The sequence below is a fragment of the Pseudopodoces humilis genome, chromosome 7 (genome assembly GCF_049639895.1).
Source record: "Pseudopodoces humilis isolate 2021_Gansu_Grassland_sample_001 chromosome 7, ASM4963989v1, whole genome shotgun sequence".
NCBI lineage: Eukaryota > Metazoa > Chordata > Aves > Passeriformes > Paridae > Pseudopodoces > Pseudopodoces humilis.
The window spans coordinates 28,379,370-28,403,007 of NC_142206.1; the positions used below are offsets into that span (position 1 = coordinate 28,379,370).

The 23,638-nt window shown below is 45.5% G+C and overlaps 1 long non-coding RNA gene across 1 annotated transcript; it reads right to left on the minus strand.

Annotated features, from left to right (window-relative positions):
• Nucleotides 1-10,707: 10,707 nt before the first annotated feature.
• Nucleotides 10,708-14,182, minus strand: LOC148183995 (uncharacterized). Its single transcript, XR_015772933.1, has 2 exons — nt 12,841-14,182; nt 10,708-11,998 (listed from the first exon to the last, which is right to left on the minus strand). It is a non-coding gene; the product is annotated as an uncharacterized LOC148183995 (long non-coding RNA).
• Nucleotides 14,183-23,638: the final 9,456 nt, after the last annotated feature.

Here is a 23,638-nt window from a genome sequence, read left to right on the forward strand (position 1 = left end):
ACTACTAGGAAAGTAATTCACTTAATTAAATATTTCCAGTTGTGGAGACAACCCTCAAGGCAAATCGCACCACCTCTTCCCCTTCTGCACACACGAAACATAGAATAACAGTGGATATGCTCATTTTTACCCTGCACACAGAGTTACTCACTCACTCACTCACTCACTCACTCACTCACTCACTCACTCACTCACTCACTCACTCACTCACTCACTCACTTCTGAGCTGTCCTTCCTAGAGGTTTTTTTGTCAGGATGGAAGATTAATCTAGTGACTGGGTCTGAGAAGTGTGAGTCAGCTCCTAGCTCTACTGCCTACTTGTTTTGCAGCCCCAGATAAATATCTTAACCCCTCTTTGAGACAACTTCTGCATGTATAGGGCCAGGAGACAAGCAGTGTCCTTTCACCCCATCCCTCTTCTCACTGGTTAAGAGTTCATAGAGCAGTTTAGACCTCCTTTACTAGATGTCAGAAAAGGACTAAGAGTTTGTTCAGGCCAGAGCCCTGCCAGTCTGTTCCCTGGATAGACTAGCTCTGAAACCCCTGCCTGTGGGAACAGCCTGACCACACCACCTGATCAAAGGTGTAGGACCATACCAGGGAGCCACTGGTGACCTGCATTGGCAGAGTCTGTGTAGAAGGACAGTAGACCACAGGAAAACAGACTCAGTGCTTTTGTACAAATCTGCCTGACACTTTAGAGAATCTCACCATGAAAGAAAACTTGGGGTTTGCACAGAGAAGCCTCCTGAAAGGAGAGCATCAAATCTTAAACCCTCTTGCAGGAGTACTTTTTTTTCCACATGCAGTACTGGCACAGCCAGACTGAAAATGTCACCACTGGCTTCTGGATCTCTTTCATGAGATGAATGCAACCTTTCTACTGGAGAACAAAGCATGTTAGTGATCTTTTAACAGCCATGTCTAACTAACTTGCAGCGCTTGCTCTGCAGTAAGGTAAGTTCCTTGTATCTAAAAGGTGCCCTGCAGTGAAAAGATTGAATCAAACATAACTGTGACTTTGTGCACAGTATCTGTTCAGAGAATAACCCATACCAGGTCCCCAGGCAGTTCCTAGTGCCTGTATTTTGTCCAAGGGCATGTCTATGCTATCACTGGTACTGCTAATATATCTTTTTTATGACAGAAAAACATTCCCTATCTCTGTGCATTTCGCCTGCCTCCTGCTAGGTACCTCCACAAATATTTACAAATGATGGCTTGTAAGTGAGGAGGGCACAACTAGTTACATATTAGATATGCTTGTACTGCTCCCAGGCTTGTCAGCGTGCTCTCCTCTGAAAACTCTTCAAAGGCTGGGAGATGCTGTCTCTGCATCCAGCACAGCAGCAGCAGCACAGAGGTGATGCAAGCCCAGCTTGGGATCGGGACATTACAAGCACAGCACTGCTCTGGGGACTGCTGCATATGCCAGGTTTGAAGGTAGCACCAAGAGCATTTGGAGGCACCCTGCACTGCCAAAGGGCTGTGTTCCTTAACTGGGAGGAGATGCTCACTTTAGAGTCTATTCACTCCTCAGGATGAGAGCACAGGCAGCTACAGCACAAAAACTGCATTTCATTTTTGCTTCCTTAAAACAAAGGAAGAAAGGCTTGGGTTTTTTTTTTTTTGTAACCTATAATGTAAACAATGGGGAAGTGGGGAAGCCACATTTATTACCTGGGTCAACATTTTACTATCCACTCCAATATGAAGAGCTTTTACTATCCACTCCAATATGAAGAGCATTTCCTCACGGGCTCTTTAGGACACCTGCTTTTCATGGCAGCACACCTCCCAGCAGCGCTGCCACTATTGCTCACTGGTGTGTTTTGACAAGGAACTGCGTTCCTTCTGACACTCCAAGCTCAGAAGAGGCCAGAGTAATCTCCTTGCCTGACCTCCTGCCTCCTGCAGACCACACAAGAGCTTGAGTTCTTTCATTTCTGAATTTATTATAATTGAAAATTAGTCTGGACTAACCACTTTTTTTAACCAAATTTTACCTTTAACTGCCCTGAGAAGTAAAAAGCTTTCAGAAGGACACTGTTCTGCTGTTCCAGCATAGCAGTAATTATTTGGTCACATGGGACATTTCAGATCCTTGCATATGTAGCTGTTATGAATTGTCCTACCTGTCCCTGTTTCTGAGTGGGCTTCCATAAGGAAAATGTGAGTCCTTTGGCAAATCAACTGAAGCCAGCTGTGGGTCTCAGATCAAGCCACAGTGGAGGGATGGCAGTGTCACAGATCACTCCCAAGTGTTCATCCCACAGTTTAAAGGGCTGGGGACCCCTCCTTCAAACAAGACTCCTATTGCAGAGGTTTATGTAAGATCTGGGCAGATGCCTCTTGTCTTTGGCCCTGCCACTGTGATGCTTTTCACTAGCAATCAGTTGAAGCTGTTTTAGGATTCAATGGGGAAGCAAACCTTCCAGTGGTCTCATTGCTTAATTTCTCTCTATTGCCTTAAGTACAGTGGCTAATGGCTAAAGTGGACTTCAGGGTGCTGCCTACAGAGCTCTATAATGGTTTCTTCTATTTGGAAGCTATTTTAAGTTGTTCTACCGTCCCTGGACTGCCCAGGAGGAGCTGTGCTGTGCACTTTCATCAGCTGATTCTGGGAAATGTCAGTTATGCTGTTCTTCTGTTAGTAATATGTTTCTTGAACGATTTAAAAATAGCACAGTATGAAACATTTCCATCTTCTCTCTTCTGGATGAGAACTGAGGGGGAGTTAACTCTTTTCTGCTTCACTGGAGCAAGAAGTCATGCAGTGTTCAGGTACTCTGGGGCTGGAGCCAGTTACTGGTGCTGGGAGAGGCAACACAACAGGGGCACCTGGTCAGAGCCTGAGCTAAAGAAGATCCCTGCTGTTGTCAGAGCTGCCAGCAGACCTGGCACATGTGGCAGCTGTGTCAGTGCAGGACACAGCAGGACTGGACATCCAGCTGCTGACCTGCCTCTGCTGCTTTCACAGCTTACTTGGGGAGCTTCCCAGACAGCAACCATATGGCCAGATGATGCTGATCATGTTAAGAGCTCCTCTCTGTGTACTGCTCCAACTCACCCCAACCCTAGAGACCAAATGTAAGCTGGGAATATCTCCCAGGCATCCACCTCAGTCCTATAGTGCCATTTCATTTTTTCTCCCTGCTGGAGCACCTCATCACTGGCTGCTTGGTCTATGCCTTGTGTTCATTGGCATCTCCTTCCTCAGCTGTTCAGTTTTCTTTTAATCTCTCCTCTATTTTCTTTTACCTTCCAGCATTTTTTCCTTTATTTTTTGGTCCTACCCACCCCAGCTTGCTCCTTTTTCTTCCCCCATTGCTGACATTTCCTCCAATGGTATCCTCTCCTACACTCCCCATCTGAAGGCAGCTTGGAAGACAATCACCTCCAGCGCTGTGCTAGGGAGCTGCTTGGCAGCAGCCTGCTGTGATAACCCTGTATCTACATGTGTTAGAGGCAGAGAAAGAAGGAAGATCCTTTTACCATCCAAGCAGCAGAAGCATGTATTCATCAGACACAGCTTCCCCTACCCATTTGCACTTGCCGTGCACTTTTCCTCTGGTCTGTGGGCCCTCTGGGACTACTCTGCTAACCACAACGTTGGGAAATACTGTTTCAGCCACAAAATACAGCTTCCTCTTTCAGATGACAATTAACTTTTCCCCCTGTGGACAGCCTAGAAACATTTAAACAACAACTGGCCTTGTGCTGCCCACATCATCTGGAGGAGGAGTAGAGGCTGGCACATGGTGGCAGTGAAGGGCAGAAAGAGTGATGCAGTTAATTACAAATGTCTTGGTTCTGGCCAAGGTTTAGTGCTGCAGGAAGAGTGACACAGGAAAGCATTTGCTTTGGAGCCCATTCCATCAAAATGAATACAAATATTCCCATGAGTCTGGGCCTCTGGGGCATCTCTTTTCAGAATGGTATCTGGGAGGCACATCAGGACTTTAAATTGCTTCCAGAATTGGTGTGATCTCATTCTAGTTCCTTTCTATTCTCATGAGCAAGTAATACTTGTGGGATGTCACCCTTGCTTTCTCTGCCCATAACTGCTTTAAAGCACTAATTAGATGATTATAAATCACAAGGGATCTGTGGTGTTTTGAATGAATGCAAACTTTGGCATTATAGCTGAGGTCTTGAATGCTTTTGCAAGCAAATCCACTCAACACTGGTTTCTGTTGATTCAGCAGTGATGTTGTATCAAACTTTCCTGAGCACTCTGACAGACTTAAGTTTATTAAAAGAAGTCTGGATAGCAGAGCCAAGTTTAGCTGCAGCCAAGTTATTCAGTAAGACAGCAAGTTGAGTACAAAAGCAGAAGGACAACTCTCACCTCTGCGCTGGTGACTGGTTTGAGAGCCTACAATTGCTTTGTCTGCAAACGCTGCCATGTGCAAGGGTCTGTCCTAAACAGGAATTTTCTGCACCCACAGTGACCTAGGGTTTTAACCTTAAGTCACATTAAGAAAACACCTATGTGCTGTTTGTCTCCACTTGAAAATAACACTGGGCAAGATGCATTTTCCTCCAAATAAAGGTCCTACAGACATAAGGGGAAACAGTAGTAAATTTTGCAATAAAAATGTTTTCCAGTGAAAAATACTAAGTTGCTAATAACTCTCAAACCTTATTTTCCATGGAATTTCAAACATGAAGGAAGATTTCCAAAGGTGCTTGGCAAGCAGCATCGCATCTGTACCACACATGGATTTTCCCCACAAGTTTCCTGGTTCATCAGGAACCCACCAGAATTTAGCACATTTCCCCAGCCCTTCAGTGAAAGAGATGTGGTAGCTGGGAATGCAGGGCTCCCTGATAAAGTGTATCCTGGGAGATACAGACTCAGGAAGCCCTTGACAACTGCTGACTAAAACTGGCATGGTCTTTTGTCATCTCTACCACTCTCTGCAGCTAAATATGTGCACTCAGACCTCTCTACTGTAACAGCAGAGATCCCATCACTTCAAAGCAGCAGCTACCCCAGGTCTGTGAATTGTGTCTCACCAAAGGGAATGCAAAAAAGCAGCTATGTCTGCCATCATGTTTCTGGTTATTTCTGGTTCCTGGAGAATTCTGGAAAGAGTATTTTCATTTATGCATTGGAAGAAACCCAAGAACAAGGGCTCAATACAAACAGTAATCTCCAAGTTTCAAGAAGCCCTTTGCACGTGCACATACATGTTCCCTGCCATGCTTGATGCCTAGCCAGGCTGGAGGGGGATCTTCTCGATCCAGCTTAGTCACTAGCACTTCTCCAGAGGGGTGGGAGCTATACAGAAAGGGATAAAAGCAAAATATTTTAAAGGACTTTTTAATGCACCTAAGGCAAAAGTACTAGGACTAACTCAGCTACATCCTTCTATGAGCACAGCATTGTTTTCCCAGAAGTGAGCTGTGCTGCTCTAAGAGGCTGAGGTGTGCTTTAAAGGGCTTCATACTTGCTCAAAATCCCCTGAGAATGCCATGAACTAGTGGCTGCCTCAAGGCCAGGGCACAGCCCCTGTTCAGAAGACGCTCCTTTTGGAGGCTTGTTGCACAATCCCAGCCAAAGCACTGTGATGTTCCCTGCCAGGCTCTCGGGCAGCGAATTAGCAATAGCACAAGCTGCCTCACACAGGGAAGTCAGGTGAAATTCAGTGTTTATAAAGAGCAAACAGAATGTCCCTGGGCAGTATAAAATATTAACATTTTTCTTTCATTGACACTCGCAGGAACAGTTAATGCTTGGTTTGGATAGAGCTGATGACACTGCTGTTGCTCATCATTTATCATCTCTAGATTATTGCAGTTGCAAATAATTTGGCAGATTTCTCTCTTTTTTTCCTGCTCCACAGACAGCAGTGTCCATGGAGCGTGACACCCTTGCAGGCATCTGACTGTGAGGCTGGAAGCTTGAGGAGCCTTGGGGATAAAATGCCCCTCAGTGTTATCTGACCCCTAATGTTCCTGGACTGATGTGCCGTAATTTGCACAGTTCTCTCTGACAAAAACTCCCTCTGCTGGGATCTCGGCTTGCAGAGTGTGCTGTTTCAGAGAGCAGCCTGTGCCTGTGAAGAGCCATCACACCTTAGGGTGTAATTTTATTGCTGTGCCACTAAATGTTTGTATTATCTCTAGTTCAACCTCTTCCAGGGTGGGGGTCTAAGGCACTTGAGCTGTAGCTAGACTAAGGGAGCACGGAGTAAGCCCACCACTGTAATTTTATGTGAAAGGAAATATGCAGAAGCTGCACTTCTCCAGCTGATGTCCTGTTTTTTTTTTCCAGCTAACAGAGCTGAGCAGCTCCTGCAGCTGCAAACGAGGGTGTTTCCAGTCCCAAGACACGCTGAATCAATCAATGTGCTGTTCTCCTCTGCTGGCTTATTAGCAGTTAAAAACTAAGAAAACACAATGTCTTGCCCAAACACCTGCCTCATTTGCCTTCCCCTCAGCATAGCAACAACCCCCACCATGGACTAGCCCTCATCTGGCAGCCTGAGGGGAGGCACAGGTCAAATTCTTTTTGCACGATGAGTTGTAACCCTGTGATCTTTAATAGGATTATACTGGGGGAAAAGGACAGGACTCAGCCTTGTGATTGCAGAGCAACTTGTGATTCATGGACATCAGTGTGCTGTCTGGGGACAGACATCCTGGGCATGGCTGATGATTTCTCCTCCTTGCATTAAGATCTCTTTGTGCAGAAACACAGGGTTTGTTCAGCTGTCCCTAACCTCAGTCCCTGACCCTACATGGCCAACGCTGTCCAGCTGCCTGGGGCTGGGCCAAGTCCAGAGCAAGGATGGAGCAGCCAGTGAACAACAGAAGTGACCAGCCATGTTCTCTCTGGGCTTTTGCCCTGGGGATAACTGGCTTTCTAAGTGAATCACAGTACGGTTCTCTCTTCCCTCCTAACCCTTCAGCTTTTCCTGCCTTACAGCTCTCCCCAGAAGCATACTTTGGTGACAACATGCAAGATGGCATGTGCTGCAGCACTGGTGACTCTCAGAGGAAATCCTGGGAACAATGTCTCTTTTCTCCTGCACGCAACTTTTTTTTTTTTTTTTTTTTTTTTTTTTTGGTGAAACTTAGAAGACCAGTGCTATTTTTGAAGCCCCTTTCTGGCTGAAATTGGCTAATAAGGTTAATCATAAAGGTGACAACGAGGGTAGTCCACAAGATCCCATGAAAGTTCCAAAAGAAACTAAAGGTCTAGAGCATACCTAAAATTAGGTGGAGTGTGATGTGTTAGGAAGCAGGGCAGGTTTACAAGACAGAGACAGAGCACGTGCGCCTCTCCCAGGGGCATCCCTCAGGACTGCCTTCACAGCCAAATAGCCCATTCCAGCCCTCAGCTAGAAGCTCTTCCCCCTGTTTATGGTGGGTCTGTACTGAAGGATAAAGACCCAGGCACCGCTGAATCATGCATTTGCCACCTCCCACCATCACTAATGCACCATACACCACTCAGGAACGAAGGTTCGGGGTTTCTAGAAATAGAGTGAAATAAAATATCATGTCATCTGCCTGAAGATTCAGCAGCCCACGTGTTCTCCCACACACGCTGCTATGGAGGTACCATCCCAGTGCTTTGGGCAGTCCTTGGGCTGCTCCTCTGGGAGCAGATCAGATTCAAACTCCAACTCTGGAGCACAAGTGTGCTGCAGAGACAGGCACTCACACCAGCAACATTTATCAGGGGTAGTGGTCCTTTCTGCATCAGGGCAAACCTGCAGGAGGTCAGGACAGAGGAGTGTCACCAGTAATATTACAAGTACAGCTTCTTTTTTCTCTTGCAGGAATGAGATGATCTTGCTGTAACCAAACCTGAATTCAAGCCCCTCTTCTCAATATACCCCACCTCATCACTGCAAAATACAAAAGCTGGTAAATAAAATTCCTAATGTATTCTACTAAGGAGAAGAGTTTCTTCAGAAAGTGTCTATTTAGATAATCTCTGCAGTGTTCAGATACCATGGAAATTAGTAAAGAATAATATCATTGTGTGCCTGCTGCACTGCAGCTTTATGTATCACTTACTGTTGCTAAGATTAAAACTATTCTGGGGTCTCTTTCCCCAGGCTTGCCCCAGTAAGTTGATATATTTTGGGATCATTTTGCACTTTCCACAGATTTCACCATCATATTGTTTCTAACCATCTTTCCTTTCCCTGAAACCACAGTTCCTCACTGTCCAGCACTCTCCAGGAACAGCTTCCAGGTAATGCCTATTCCCTTGTTTGGTTCCTGCACGGGGATTTTTCTGAATACAGATTGCAGACTATTTAACATTACATATCTCATCATTGCTCCCCAATTCCCTTGTGCTCTCCAGTGATACCTTGCTGCCAGCTATCCTATATTAGCAGAACTTTGGGCAGTTTTAAAAATGGCTAAGTCTGTGTCAGAACCAAGGCAATTTGAATCATCTTTGATGAATTGAGACCCAAATATATTCCACCTTATCACATGCTCCTTGAATCTACTAAGCTTGCAATTTTATATGGTAGATTCATTTAAAATTCATTTTACTGATGCTTATGTACATTTGCTAGACTGCTTATCCTATATTCTGAGGAAACTGCCTTTTAGGCAAGCTTCTGCTGCTGGGAAGTCTGAAGAACCAAGTCCAAAAGGGTTTAGTTCACACCCAGCCCTGCAGTGGTTCACTCATTAGAAGCAATTTCAACCCAGTCTCCAACTTCATGCTGCCTTCTCATGGATGGCATGTTGGAGACCCTTGTCTTCTGCTTTTGTTTTTTTTGTGATCAGTTGATTGTGATTGCCAGCTCCCAACCCCAGTACTCGCCTTGCCAGAGTCCTGCAGGAATATCTGATTTCTTCCCAGCCCTGGCAACTATTGGGGGGCTCAAATCAGGCAGGTGGGCAGCATCCAGAGGACCTGCCTTGTGGGATAGAGACTAGGCTACAGATTTACATGGATAGCTTTCTAGCATATTCATCTGATGCCAAAGAAGGCATGCATTGTTTTCTTTAAGCACTTGAAGTATTAGGAAAAAGCTCTGGACTGTCTGTAAATATGTGCAAAATATTAATTTTTCAGCCTTGCTGAAGATTTTTATTTTTTTAATGTGTTATTCAGGGAGTAGCCCAGTTCAAAAACCTCTCCAGATGTAAAGAAATACCAGAACAGACAAGAATAATTGGTGACTTAGGCTTTATAAACAGTGCATTATCAAAACACATGGTAGGTCCTAGCCCAAGAGCAGCTGGCTATGAGTACATGCATGTTGAAGTGGCAGCTGCACACCTCACGAGGTGAGAGGTATTTGCTTGCCTTGTGCTTCCCTCACTTTGCAGATTCCCAATCAACACAATTCTGTTTGATCCCTGACCTTTGTAATAATCTATTCCATGTGCCAGTATCCACATTTGCAGATTTCTCTGAAGCAGGTATCTCTGCACCATGTGAGGTCAGGGTTTGTCAAGAATATGGGTGTCCTAGTTGGGAAGCAATAGAAAGACTGAGAGGGTTGCAGAAGGGAAGGTGTTTTATTGCCAGAGAAGAGCAGATCACAAAATACTCAGATTCAGAACAGGGCAAGGGTGAAAAATCAGTGACAAAAGGGATCTCTCTCCATGCAGACAGCAACTGGTGATGTACCACAGCCAGTGATGGAAGATAACCTTTTAGATACCCCCAAGTCCTCTGCTCTTCCCCTACAGCAATTCAGGGCATTCTGTTTGCATAAGTAGATTTGTAGGTAAAGACCAACTCTCTCAACCAGCTACTGCAGTGAGTGTTTAACAGGAATTCCTGGATCCTGAGACCCCTGGTGCCCTTCAGCCCTGCCCCAAGAAACACGGCACATGCACCACTGCAGGGATGTGTCTTTCAACACGTGCCAAAAGCATGTCCTCAAAGTATTTACAATCATCTACTGTGGCTTCTAAAGCAATAAAAATGACAAAGAAAGCTTTCCTGCTGCAAGCATCTTCAAAATGCTAGAGAATTTGGACTATTAACCTTCTTACTTTTGGATGCTGCAAGCATTTAAAGATCTGCCTGGCTAAGCAACCTTTCATTAGCTAATGTAGCTGGAAGTTAGTGGAGGTAGATGAACTAACTAAGCAGAATGCAATGAAGGACTGCAAAAAAGGTCAAGGTGGACTGCTAAAAACAAAGCAGCCTTATTTCGCAATTTCTCATCAAAGCTAACATTGATTGCATATGTTATTTCTCCAAAGGAAGCAAATTTCTCTGATTGTGCTGACATTGTTCTCTTTTTTTTTTTTTTACTGGGGTGTTTCACAGAATAATTTTTACTCTGTCTATGAGGTAGGTTCAAAGATTTGAGGTGCTGTCTCCTAAGCTGTGGGCAAAACTTGCATCACTTACAAACAGAAGACTAAGGCTCAAGGGGTTAATGCTTGTAACACAGTCCAGTGATGACAGGAAAGACCTGAGAGGGTTTATATGTTATGAAGAGCAAGGACACAATTAGCAAAATACACCAGGATAGAATTAGCATTCAAGGGTAAAGATAGGAAAGAGTTTGAGGAAGGACTTCTTGGTGGTGAGGTATACAAAATGATCTCTCAAAAGTAACGTGACAGAAGCTCTACTGCTTGGTACGTTTAAAATTAAGTTGGACAAAGCGATAGTGAGTGAATGAGAGATAACAGTTCTGGTCCAGCAGGAAGGCAGACTCAGGCTATTTTCATCCTCAGCTCCTTGGAGCTGGCTGTTAGCATGATTGTTTCCAAGCAGGAAACTAAAAGTGTTCACAGAACAGCAGATAGCAGAGAGCTATGCCTGTATCTACTACCAGCTCTGGCAATTATAGGACAGTTTGCCAGACAGATCTATGAAAAACAGGAAAAAACAGGACTGAGACTGCTTTTGAACTCTATGCTAAATCCTGAAATATAAAACACAAAACAAAATTCTGAAATAAAGAGTGTGTGAGAGAGAAATTTCAAAGTACTTTTTTACTTTGCTTTGTAAAGAGATGTGTCATCAATATTTTCTGGAGCCAGACTAAATGAGGCAATTTATTACAGGAGATGATGAAAAAAGGCTGTACTCTTGTGGCAATAGAAGAGTCAGGGCTGGGCTGGGCTGTGATGGGTTCTACCACTGATTTCCTGCAGGACCCAAAGTCACCTCCTCTACCTTCCCCAGAGCAACCCTGATAACATGACAGTGGGTGGGACTGTTTGCCAGGTTTGCTTCATCTTATATTTCTTGCTCAAATCCCTCTGAAGACAAACCTCTCCCATCTGGGCTAAATGTAAGTCATGCACAGAAACAGGGACTTTGCTGAAGTGTGGTCAGCAAAATCAGGAGAAGCATTGTTTAGGTACTAGTCTGGGTCTTGAGATCTTGGTCAGAGTCATCCCAAAGCTGTAGGATAACTTTGATCAGCAGCAGCTCCCAGGGTCCAGCCAGGTGACAGCATCACTGACCTTGCAGGGAAAGGACTGACAAAATGGAAGTGTATTTCATACTTGACAAATGGTTACTACTAACAGTGATTGTCATCACTTTTTCTCAATCCACACTTTGAAATCTCAGGCTCACATTGCAATCTAGTTAATGCTCAGAAGGGACAACCAGTCACCTGCACACAAATTCCTGTGTATTTTTCCGGGAAAGTCACACAGTTGCAACAGGAAAAACGGGACAGAACTGAAACATTTCTCAGCTACAAGCCCTGGCCAAGCAGGAGGAACTGAAATTATGGGACAGTTTTCAGGCAGAAAGGGCAGATCCCAGTTTCACGTTTCATACAAAACTAGGTTATGTAGAGCCCACTGTAGGCAACAGTCTTGAAGTTCAGAAGGCAAGAAAACAGAACAACAAAAAATTCACCATATACACCCCTCATTTCAATTTCCTAAAGTTCCACAAAACCATGCATGTGGAAGCCTGGTTTATGCAGTGGAGGCAATTTTGTCCATACCATATCTGTGCTTGTTCTCCTGGAAAACCATCTGGAAGTAGCTGGTACTGTGTTTTCTGCTTGGTTTTCATGGCTGAAAGAGTAAAAAGACATATTTGTCATATATATTGGCATTCTTATTACCTTTGCAATTAATCTCACTACCTCTCCTGGCTAAGCAATTGCTTTCTGAGGCAGCTGACTGTACCCAATTAAGGAATAAGCTGTATATATGAAATCATACATTCTCTCAGGAAAGGGGATTTTAAACTAAAGTTTCTATTAAGTGAGGCTGGAAGGAAATCTATCCTGGCATTTATCTTAATGGTCTTTTGAATGTCACCTTTCCATTTAGATCCTTTTGGGATAATCAGGGGCTTCCCACTGACACACAGAGGCTTTGGCAGCTCTTTTCATAATACCTGTCCCTTCTGGCAGTGCTCTAATTCAGGCAGTTTGAGTGTCTATGCAAAGAAAAGCGGCGCTTATTAAAAGGAGCACACAAACTTCATCCACTCTGAGCCTCATACATTAACCCCTGGTGAAAAGGATTTCCAGTTCCTCTTCATGGAAGTGGAGGCTTATGAATACTGAAAACCCAGTGGACAGTCTGTTAGTTATGCCATGTCCCCTAGCCTTCCTCTAGGACAATAGAAAGCCTCAATTAGAAACAAAATGAATCAGTAAAATATCAGACAGTAAAATGATCAGGCATCAAATATCTGTGTGAGAATTATTAATGATGCACAAGTAATTTCAGAGCCACAGAATGGGTCAGGTTGCAAGGGACCACAGTGGATCATTTGGTCCAACCTTAATGCTCAAGCAGGGTCATTCTAGAGCACAGGGCACAGGACTGCATCCAGGTGGTTCTTAAATATCTCCAGTGAGGGAGATTGCACAACCTCTCTGACACCTGGTACAGCGCACACTCACCCATAGAGTAAAGAAGTTTTTTCCTTTTGTTCTGCTGGAACTTGCTGTGCATCAGCTTCTGCCCCATTACCTCTTCTCCTATCGCTTCGGCACCCCAGAGAAGAGCCTGGCTCCGTCTTCTTGGCACCCTCCCTTCAGATACTGACAGACATTGATGAGGTTCCCTCTCAGTTGCCCCTTCTTGAGGCTGATCTGACCCAGCTTCCTCATAAGAGAGATGTTTCCATCCCCTCTTCATCTTTGTAGCCCTTCCCTGGATCTTCTCCAGAATCTCCCTGTCTCTCTGTACTGAGGAGCCCAGAACTGGACACAGCACCCCAGATGTGCCTCACCAGGGCTGAGCAGAGGGGCAGGATCCCCTCCCTTGACCTGCTGCCAATGCTCTTCCTGATGCACTCAGGACACCATTGTCATTCCTGGCCACCAGGGCACTGCTGGCTCAGGGACAGTTTGTCCATCAGGATCCCCAGATCCTTCTCTACACAGCTGCTTCCCAGCAGGCCTCCAGAATGAGGTACCCTTTCCCTTTCCAGGGACTAAGATGAGGCTGAATGGCCAGTAGTTCCTTGGGTTCTCCTTCTTGCCATTTGTGAAGGCTGAGGTGACGCTCATTTTCTTCCAGTCCTTCAGGAGCCTCTCCTGATTGCCACAAAGGTGATGGCAAGTGGCCCAGTATGGTATCTGCCAGCTCCCTCAGCAGTTGTGGATGAATCCTGCCCAGGCCCATGGATTTGTGGATGTCCTCCAACCCTCTTCAGCCGAGGGAAAGTCTTCCAACACTGTTTTACCCTGGGATCCCAGGTCAGGGTTTCCTGATGGCTGGTCTTGCCAGTGAAGACCAAAGAATTCATTCAGTGCCTCTGTTATCAGGGCCCAGCCTTCATTTGCCAACAGACCTGTGTTATCCTTAATTTTCCTTTTGTTATTGATGTATCTTTCCTGTTGTCCTTGACATCCATAGCCACAATTAATTCCAGATGGACCTCAGTCTTCTTTGTCTTATTTCTACTTATTCTGCCAGCCTTTCTATATTCACTGCAAGTGTCCTGACCTATTTATTTTCATCTAGAAGGGTGTATCCGATGCAGTTGCATGGAATTACCAGTCCTGCCTGACATAACCTCTCTGGACCTTTAAAAATTTTGCATTAAACTGCTTCTTAAAGGTAATTTTCTTCCTGTTCCTCCTACAAAGACAAAACAGCAGGTACTGCCTTTTATTAATGTATCCATTTTAATGTGTCTGCTACAAGATCCATTGAAAACACACCCTCACTGGTAGCAACAGTGAGTTAAAGCATCCTGCCTTAACCCTCCTCCCCATCACCTCCTTCTATGACTTCTGAAAAAATACAAGTAAGCAATGGAGGGTGGGCAGTAAATCCTTTTATACCTCCTATCCGATTTTCTGCCATTACAAAAACAAGTTTCCAGGGATGAGTGCTTACCCTAAAGAGGGCAACGAGGCAAAGGAAGAAACACACGTGTTACTCCTTCAAGCAATGGTGTGGTCAGGATGGCTTCCCCTTCCTTCTCTTCAGAGCCTCACCTGAGAGTGATTGTGTTGATCATTGAGAGCTGTGGGCAATTAATCTATCAGGGGCTTATTTTGGCAGCACTTTGAAGCACACAGCATTTGCAGGGCCCCTCACCCAGCATAAACTGATGTAGCTCTGCTGCAATGTGATGGTCTGGCCTAACACAAATGAAAAAGTAAGCGTGGCTGCATGTTGAATGGAGAGATCATGCTGAATTGCAATGTAATCCTTCTCTAATACTGATGTGGAAGCACAGTCCCAGCTTCACAGGGTACAGACAACCAAGAGCACAGAGTTGCTGATTAAACAAATAAACCAGCTCTGATGAGCAGAGAAATGCTGAACTCTCCCATCAGCAGTTCACTGAAGCAAGCTCTCAGCACACAAAAAACCAGATGCTAGATGCCCCCCAGAGCAGTGCAACGATATAGAGAAAAATTCAGGTGATGGATGGATATCTAAAGCAGTAAAAAAAAAAAAAATCTATTTCCTTGCACCACTTTAGAGCAATAAAGGAAGCACATCTGACACAAAAACTGGCCACCAACACTGGAATGTTGCACTTCTGCCTGCTTCCTGCCCATTTTAATTCATCAGCAGGATTGTCATGAAGGTCAATGCATTTTAATAATGTCATCCAGAGAACAAACAGTTTCCAAATTTCAGTAATTGCTCTGTAAAATCTCAGGATAGGCTTCCCATCCATTCAGAAAACCGTCATTTTGTGAGAGAACCTTAAATTGTGAGAGGTTTGATGATAAGCTTATGATGAAAACTCACAAGGCACAATCTTCATTGCTCTTTGCAAGGAGAGCAGACCATTTCCTGCTATTCCCACACAAAAGAATGCATGGGGTGAAGCTGGCCCTGCAGCACAGCAACCCTGCACTGCTGCTTTCACCTGCTGCCTCTCAGCCCTTGGGCTGCCTCATCCTGCAGCTCCTGTGGGTTGTCTGTGTGGAGTAATGAATGTATGGGCTCCAGTCCTGCACTTCTCACTGCACCTTGTGTCATAAATTATGGCAGCATGATACCACCCCTTCCTATCTAGTTGTGCCATGTCCTTTCCCAAAAGATTTATTGCCAAATGCTTTCCTTTTTTCTTAGCATTAACATGCTGTAAACATCCATTTATCAGAAACTGTCACCAGCATTTGGTCCAGCCCTTGGCATCAGTGTCTCTCTAAGAGACCTGCACTAAGTATCAGCCTGACAAGTTACTCTTTGGGGTTTTTGAAAGGGTTTTTATATGATTTGAGATAAGAATTACATGGGAAAAAGTGGTTACATCATCATGTCACCCACACGTGGCATAAGTATTTCAGTCACCAGTGAAGAAGCACAAGCTCAGTTAGCAAACCCAGGAATTTTACAAGTGGAAATAAATCATCCCTTTCCAACCTCAGCTCTCAGGAAAGCACAGCTATGAAATTACATCTTCAGCATTTATCCACATGGAAGACTTTAGCCCAACTTTCCAAATAAGCTGTCACCTTGGAGCAAGGGAAAGAAAAGCCTCTCACACCCTGACTGAGAGACACACAGACTTACTCACTGGAGGTGTTCACACCTGACATGTCCACATGGCCTCTGTTTTTCTTACCCACTGGCATTTTGTTACAGTACAAAACATGACAACAAGGATGAAAGACCCTGCATATTTGAATAGGTTTCAATCTTCCCAACAGATGAAACAAATGCATGCTTGCATAAGTCACATTTACAGCCCAGTTCTTATTCTTTTTATGAACAGCTTGCATTATGCTTACATTGTGTTTGAGCTACCCTTACGAAGCCTAATGACTTCACTTATAAGGTACTAGATACAATATTTAGTTTAAATTGACAAAATGTATATTAATGATTTACAAATCCTAATTCAACTACATGTCCAAGCTCATACAAATATTTCTCCATTAGCAGAGCCGTATAAGCATCCTCATGCACATTTTTCCCAACCTTTACCTTGTGATATAAGCACTTTATGCAAAGTGTATGCACATAAAGGTACGTATGCAGATGTATATGCAGATGCAGCACTGCTGACACAGGTTAGTTAACAGAGGTGCATGCATCTGAAAATTGCACAGGAACAAACTGAGAGCTTTCTGTGGTGCCATAATTCTTTCTCCTAGTGTGTGTCTCGTGGAACTCTTAATAAAGCAAAGATCTAATGGAGCAAAAAAAAAAACAAACCCAAAACATCTCTAACTGGATCGTTAAAAACGTGATGTCTCAGTGCACAGACAACATGTAGAATCCAGTCCTGACAGCTATTCAGCCTGGACTAACACCTTGTGCCATGCAAGACCAGCTGTGTTACCCAGCAGCCAAAAGCCCCTTCTCTAAGGGAATGAGAGTTCAAAGATGGTCATGGGAACCCTTCCCATCTCCCTGCCTGCCGATGGCTGTCAGGATGCGGGCGTGTCCCTCAAACTGCGTTGCAGAGAACTGCTGGGCAAGGCTCTGACTGGTAAAGTTGCTCATGTTGACATGCTTTCTGTTCAGCATGGAGCTCATGGTCATTGAGCTCATGGTGGGTTGATGTTTGAGCTACTCTGCTGGTCCAGAGAGAAGAGAAAGCTTTAACAATTGCATTAAGAAGACCCTAGTTTTCCCTCCAGCATATACAGTATTTGCTTTAGAGACGATGTGTCCCTACCCTCAGAAAGCACATTTGGTTTTGTAGGAGACCATAATTTTTCCAAGATATGCAAAGAAAAGCAGGGAAGTAGTTAACACTCTTAGTCTACCAAAGCATAATTGTATGGGGCAGGTGAGGGCTCGTTCATACTTGCACAGCACAGCTGGGAGCTTCTCAAAGAGAGAAATCACAAGAATGGTTTGTGCTGAAAGTGAAGGCACCCTGAGCATGGAGACTGTCATGAGACTGAACACCCATCCTTCAACTCAGCTTAGTTAAAACTCATTTACAAGCCATCAAATAAAAAAGGGAAAGTATGTTACAGCACTACACTAAGGAAATACTGGTTATACTCCAAAAGTGCTAAAGGGTCATGGCAGCAAAGTACAAAGGGCTCAGCAAACACATATTCAACTAAATTGCATCTGTGGGAAGGTAAAGAGGATGATGCCTGAGGGGCAGGATGCCATCCAGAGGGATCTGGATAAGCTCAAGGTGGGCCCATGTCAACCTCATGAGGTTCAGGCTGAATAATAAGGTTAAGTGTGAAGTCCTGCACTTGGACTGAGGTGACCCCCAGTTTCGATGCAGGCTGGGGGTGAAGGGTTTGAGAGCAGCCTTGTGGAGGAAGACTTCGGGGTGCTGGTGGAAGAAAGGCTGGACATAATGGACAATAGTGCATCCAGCAGGACCAGGGCAGTGATCATCCTCCTGTACTCAGCACTGGTGAGGCTGCATCTCAAATCCTGTGTTCAGTTCTGGGCTCCTCCCGACAGGAAAGATATTGAGGTGCTGCAGCGTGCTGAAGACCCCACCTGCAGTGCTGCCTCCAGCTCTGGGGTTCCCAGCACAGGAAGGACATGGACCTGATGGAATAGTTTCAGAAGAGGGTCACAGAAATGATTAAAGGGATGGAGCACTTCTCCTGTGAGGAAAGCCTGGAGAAGACATGGCTCTAGGGAGACCTCATTGTGGCCTTCCAGTGCTTCAACAGGGCTTAGGAAAATTATGGGGACACACTTTTATACTAAAACCTTTACCAATAGGAAAGATTAATGGTTTTAAACCAATGGAGGGTAGATTTAGGCTAGATGCAACAAAGAAGTTTTCTTACAATGAGGGTAATACACTGAAAGAGGTTGCCCAGAGAGATGGTAGATGTCCCGTCCCTGGAAATATGAAGTCATCTTGGACAGGTCTCTGAGCAATCTGATCTAGTTGATGTTCCTGCTTATTGCAGGGAGGCTGGACTAGATGACCTTTAAAGGTCTTTTCTAACCCAAGCTATTCTGTGATTCTATGACTTTGCTCTGCTCGTTTCCCAGCTCTGACTACAGAGGAACCCTCCAGAACTAGAGATCACTGCTCACTGCAGCAATCTAGTGGCTCATGCTGAGCTTTGAGCTTCACTGGGTAACCAGATAACCGGCTACTGCTGCCCAGAAAAAGCATGTTGGTGCCTGTGGTGTGTGGGGGAAGATGGGTCCTCTGATGTCACTGGGGAAGAGCCTGAACTATTCAATGCAGGCACAGGATTTTCTCCAGAAGGTCTGGGTTTTGAAAGCCTTCTGTAGCTGTCCCTTCCTTGGGGAGCGAAGGGGCATTCAGGGAGAAACAACCTCCTGGTGAGCAGGTTTCTCTGCTCTTCATCAATGCCTGGAGAATGTCTGTGTGCAAATAGTTCTCTCACCCAGAACAGGCCACAGTAAGCAGGACAGCTCGTTCTGCAGGCACTTCATTTTGTGCAGAAGAGAGTTTGTGTGTTGTAGCTTGGGCAGTTAATTAAGAACTGAGAGCACTTTTCCTGGGGCAATGTGCTTGTTCCTTAGAAAGGGTAGTTGATATTATTTATGGCTTGCATTGATCTAACAGCTTGCTGCCAAAGAGAGAAGTCCTACTTTTCCCTCCCTGCATTGACGCTAGCCCTGGCAGCCCTCTGAGCTGGCTCTGCTCCCTGAGCTGGCAGAGGAAACCTCCTTAAGGCCCAGGGGAGCAGAAACTGGGAGCAAGAGAACTCCTTCACTGGGAGCCATGGCAGAGGGAAGGAAGCAGAGAGCTGTTGGATCACATTGGTTCCAAGGTGCAAATTTCCTTTTGGTACTAAACAGAGGTGAGATGAAACCTGCTTGATGCACTGATCTGTCTTCTTGGCATACACAAATAACAATAAAGCTGTTTATGGCATTGTTGTCCTGCAGAACACCTGCATCATTCTCTAGGCAGAATGGGCTGTCTAAAACTCAGTTTCATTCACCACACAACACGAAGCATATTAGGCAAGAAGCATGGGCCAAAGAGACACCTAATTAAGTAATGAACCACCATTGTAACAAATAGGCACTGACTGTCAAAGTTAAGGAGGAAAGCACAACTTTATTTCTGTAAGTGCTTGAATTTGGAGCACTTCCGTTAGTAAATGCATCCTTTTGCAGGTAGATCTTAGTGTAAATTTGGTTTTACTATGAGAAACTGCCTCAAACAGAATGATTTGCAAAACCAAACCTATGCCCAGTTGTGCACAAGTTTATATGAGGGTGCATCACCATGGCCCCCTCTGTCTGATAAACAGTCAGGTGTTTTAGCTAATTGGTCTTGTGCTGCCTGCACCACTTTAGGGCCAAGGAGTTCCGCCAGCACTGTAGCTCTGGTTAATGGTTATAAATTTCTGCACATGTGCCAACTCAGCATCTTGGCACGGGTCTTGAGGCCTGAAACTTTGAACTGAAACACTTGTAGTGACCAGTAGTGTCATGTAAATACTTTTATGGATCAGATCTCTGCTCCTGTTCCTATTTCTGTGACCTAGAAAACATGAGTTTTGTGCACAGACAGCATAAGTGTATCGAGTATCAAGGTTCATTTTTTTTCTGAATATTTGGTATTTTTCTTAAATCTCTTGCCTGTGAAGGATGGGAACGTCTTAAATTCCATCAAAACCAAAAAAGTGTGGATTATTCCAAGCCTAACTTGGTTTGGTTGTAAAGAAAATCTCTCAGCTGGGGTGCAGGCTGTTGCCGCAGTAGCAGAAGGCACCACTCCCAGCACCCTCTCTCCCTCTTCAGCCACTTGCTGTACTTGTAACTTCAGTACCAAATAACACAAAGTGGTTTTAACACCTCGCACAAACCCAGGATTTAGCAGCAGGAACTCAGCCCATGACAGGAAGTACAGATTCATGCAGACACATCGTGGCATGACAGAACCAGGAAGAAAGTGGGTGCTCAGAGGCAGTGAATGGCACGCAGCAAGGCACCTGTCCCACACCTCTGCCCTGAGGAATTGTCCTCCTGGAAGGCCCCACAGCCCCACCAGCCAGCAGGACCTGCAGGCACTGGGTGTGGATGAGCTGGGAACCAGACAGCTGCTACAGGCAGCAGCAGGCTGTGCCCTGGGCCATGCAGATGCAGCAGCTCCAGATGTGCAGGGGTGCAGGGGGGCCTGGGGTGCACAGTGCACCAGTGCACACCTTTGCTGATGCAGTGGCTGTGAGGGGCCTTCCAGCTTCATCCCATCCCCACGGACTACACCGCTGCTGGAAAGCTGCTGCCTGAAGCCTGGTGCTGCACAGAAACCCTGACAGGCATCACCTGTACCTTGGTGCAGCTTGGATTTGGAAAAGCCAGATAGCATGGAATCGTGGCTTTGCTTGTGATCCTGATTTCTTGCTGCAGTGATGCTGAGTCTGGGGGCAGCAGCCAGAGGCTCTCTGAGAGCGTGCTGCCTGCACTGCCTGCTCCCAAAATCTCTGCCTGGCTCCTTGGCTGCACTGGCTTCCAACCGGCAAGGACAATACACGTCACTCGTTTTTAACACAGATGGAGTATTTATAGTTTAGGGCTTTTGTACTCTCTTCCATAGCTCAATTAGCAATATAATTTCCTGTAGCTCTCCCTGTACTTGTGGGAATGGAGGAGAATGGCAATTACTGTGGAAAGCCAGGGGCAGCAGGGGGAGAGGAAGGAAAATAGAGAGAGACACACACAGAGCCATTTCTTTGCAAGTGGCACAACAAGGAGATGGCTCTGAGCTGCTGCCAGCGGAGGGGACTGTCTGCAGTGGGTTTTTGAGGGAGTAATGACTCATTCCTACTTCAGGAAGGTTCCCGTATTGCATAGGAAGAAATCTCATACATATTGAAATAAACCAGCTTGAGTCTGCATTACCAGCACAGCCTGCATTAGCAATACTTTCACATTTCTTCACATTTGAAGAAAAAGGATCTAAACAATACTATAAAGGAAATCCGAACAGCTGTCAATACCTTAAAATAATCATGTTACCATAAGTGTTCAAAGGCCATATTGTCTAAGGAGCTGTACAAACATAAAAAACCAGATTTGTGTGCTGAATGTAGCCTATGGCAAAGTACAATAAGGGAGTTGAAGGAAAATATGAGAAGCAGTGATGCAGGGAAGGAGGTCCAGAGCAAAGAGTTCACGAGGCAGTGCTCCTGTGGTGAAAACAGCCTAAGCATCTCCCCTTCCCTTGGGCAGGTATTTCTCACAGAAAACCCTTTTCCTTTCTCCAGCCCTGTCACAGGCAACCTGACTTATGCTGGCACATGGGATGATCATTTCACTCCAAAAGCTTTTCTCCTGACCCCTGTGAAGTGCATGGGCTGCAAAGTAGCCTCCACCTCAGAGCTGTGGCTCTGCTACGGTAGGGAAAGGGGCCATGACTACAGATTGGATTTTCCCTGGGCATGGCAGCGTTCATGGAGCTGGGCTGCTTTCCTGGCTGGCTTCTGGCTAAGTGTTGACTGAGTTAATTCATAAATCCTGCCTCCCCGCAAAAATGAGAAAAATCCAAAGCCTCCATCTACATCAGTTTTAGAAAAATCTTCTAGCACAATGTATTTTTATATATATATATATATATATATATGTGAATTGCCTCCCACAACACTTCTCCCTCATGAGGTGGATAAAGCTGTTTTCATCTATGAGAAGGCATGAAAAGGGAGGTGGAAACAATTAAAATTAACCAAAAGTCACCATAGCAGCAGAGTTTTGACAGCAATCCTGCACCCCGTGCCTTGCTGCTCAGCTTCAACCTCTGCACAGACACCTTCTCCCACAGCATCCTTGGCCCCTGCTACAGCAGCTGCCAGCTGAGTTAGAATTCATATTTTAAGCAGTTCTTGCTCAAGCAATTATGTGTTTTACTTGACTGTTTTGGAATTATCTGCAGAACGAAGGCACAGCTCCCTTCGCTGCTGCCTTTCACATCCTCCCAAGTGTCATTTAGAGCTGCGAGGAAAACATTTAGAGAACAGTTTAGGAAAGGTGAGCCATCTGCATGTTTATGAAAGACAGAGAGACCTGGTAAAGCCATGCTTGTCCCCAGGCACTGTTTGCAAAACATTTTTAGGATGAAAATGAAAAGGCAGTTGCAGCGCAGGTGTGAGCGCCCTGTAGCAAATCCTCAAGCTGGGTTTAGGCAGGATCACTGAGATACAATTTTCTTCCAGCTTCCTGCTCATGCAACCCACATGCTCTGTGCCTAAATCTCTGTGTGATGCCTGGTTTGCTGCAGACATCCCAGGTCACGGCTCTGTAAGGCAGACTTCATTTCAGGAGTGTCTCTATAGATGCATATGCACACACATATGCAGAATAGTAAGGGATCGCTTTAGCAAACCTGGGCTGTCCCTGCACTACTCTGAAAGGTCCAAGAGACAAACCACAAGGCTGAATGATTGTTCATCCTACCCCAAATGCCTTCTGCAGCTGGGCAAGCAAAGGCTCTCTGCTTAAACACGCTACCCAGTTTATACTTTGCATGGTGTGTGTAAACCCTCTCTCCTTGTCCTCCATCCCCCTGCCCCTGACCACAAAAACCCCTCAGCCAGTGACACACTAGAGCTAGAGGCAGTTTCCCAAGGCACAGACAGGGACAGATGTGCCTTGGGCACATCACACATGGAGATGGAATTTGGGCATCTTTAAGCAGCAGCACTCAGGCTGCAGTTCCCTTTGCGTGGGCAGCTGGGCCATGGGTGGCCCACACAGCTGGAGGAGGGCAGGAGGTGATGGGGGTGAGGGTGCCGGGGTAGGGGCTAGGCAGCATTTTCAGCTCCCTTCAAGGCACTCTTTATATAGCTGGTTACATAAGGCTGTGTAATTTGGCTCCTGTTGGGAGAGAAACGTGGGTGTAGGAGTACTGGTACACCAAACCTGACTGTAAAAGTCATCTGTGGGGTTTGGGTTTTCTTTCCCTGTCATTCTCCACTAATCTCTAGAACAGCCACTGCTAAATAGTTAATAAAAAGAGAATACATTAGCAGTAAATCATGGTGTGCCTCCAAAACCTGAGATGGCAGCTGGAGAATGATCCCCATGCAGCTTTCCAGACATGACCATGCCAATGGCTCACAGGGGCAGCACCACAGTGCTCACCCCCATTCCTGCAGTGGGAGTACCAGGCATGGAAGGGGGTAACAATGAGCTCAGGGGGACCCATCTGCTCCCACCCCTGAGGAACGGTAGTAACCAGGGGTGAGAGAAGCAAGGGACTGTTCCCCTCCCTCCTTTTTCCCCTGGTGCTGACAGTTCCTTTGCCACAGAGAAGGGTGAGCATGGGGCTCTGGGCTTGGAACAGCAGTGGAAAAAGCACCA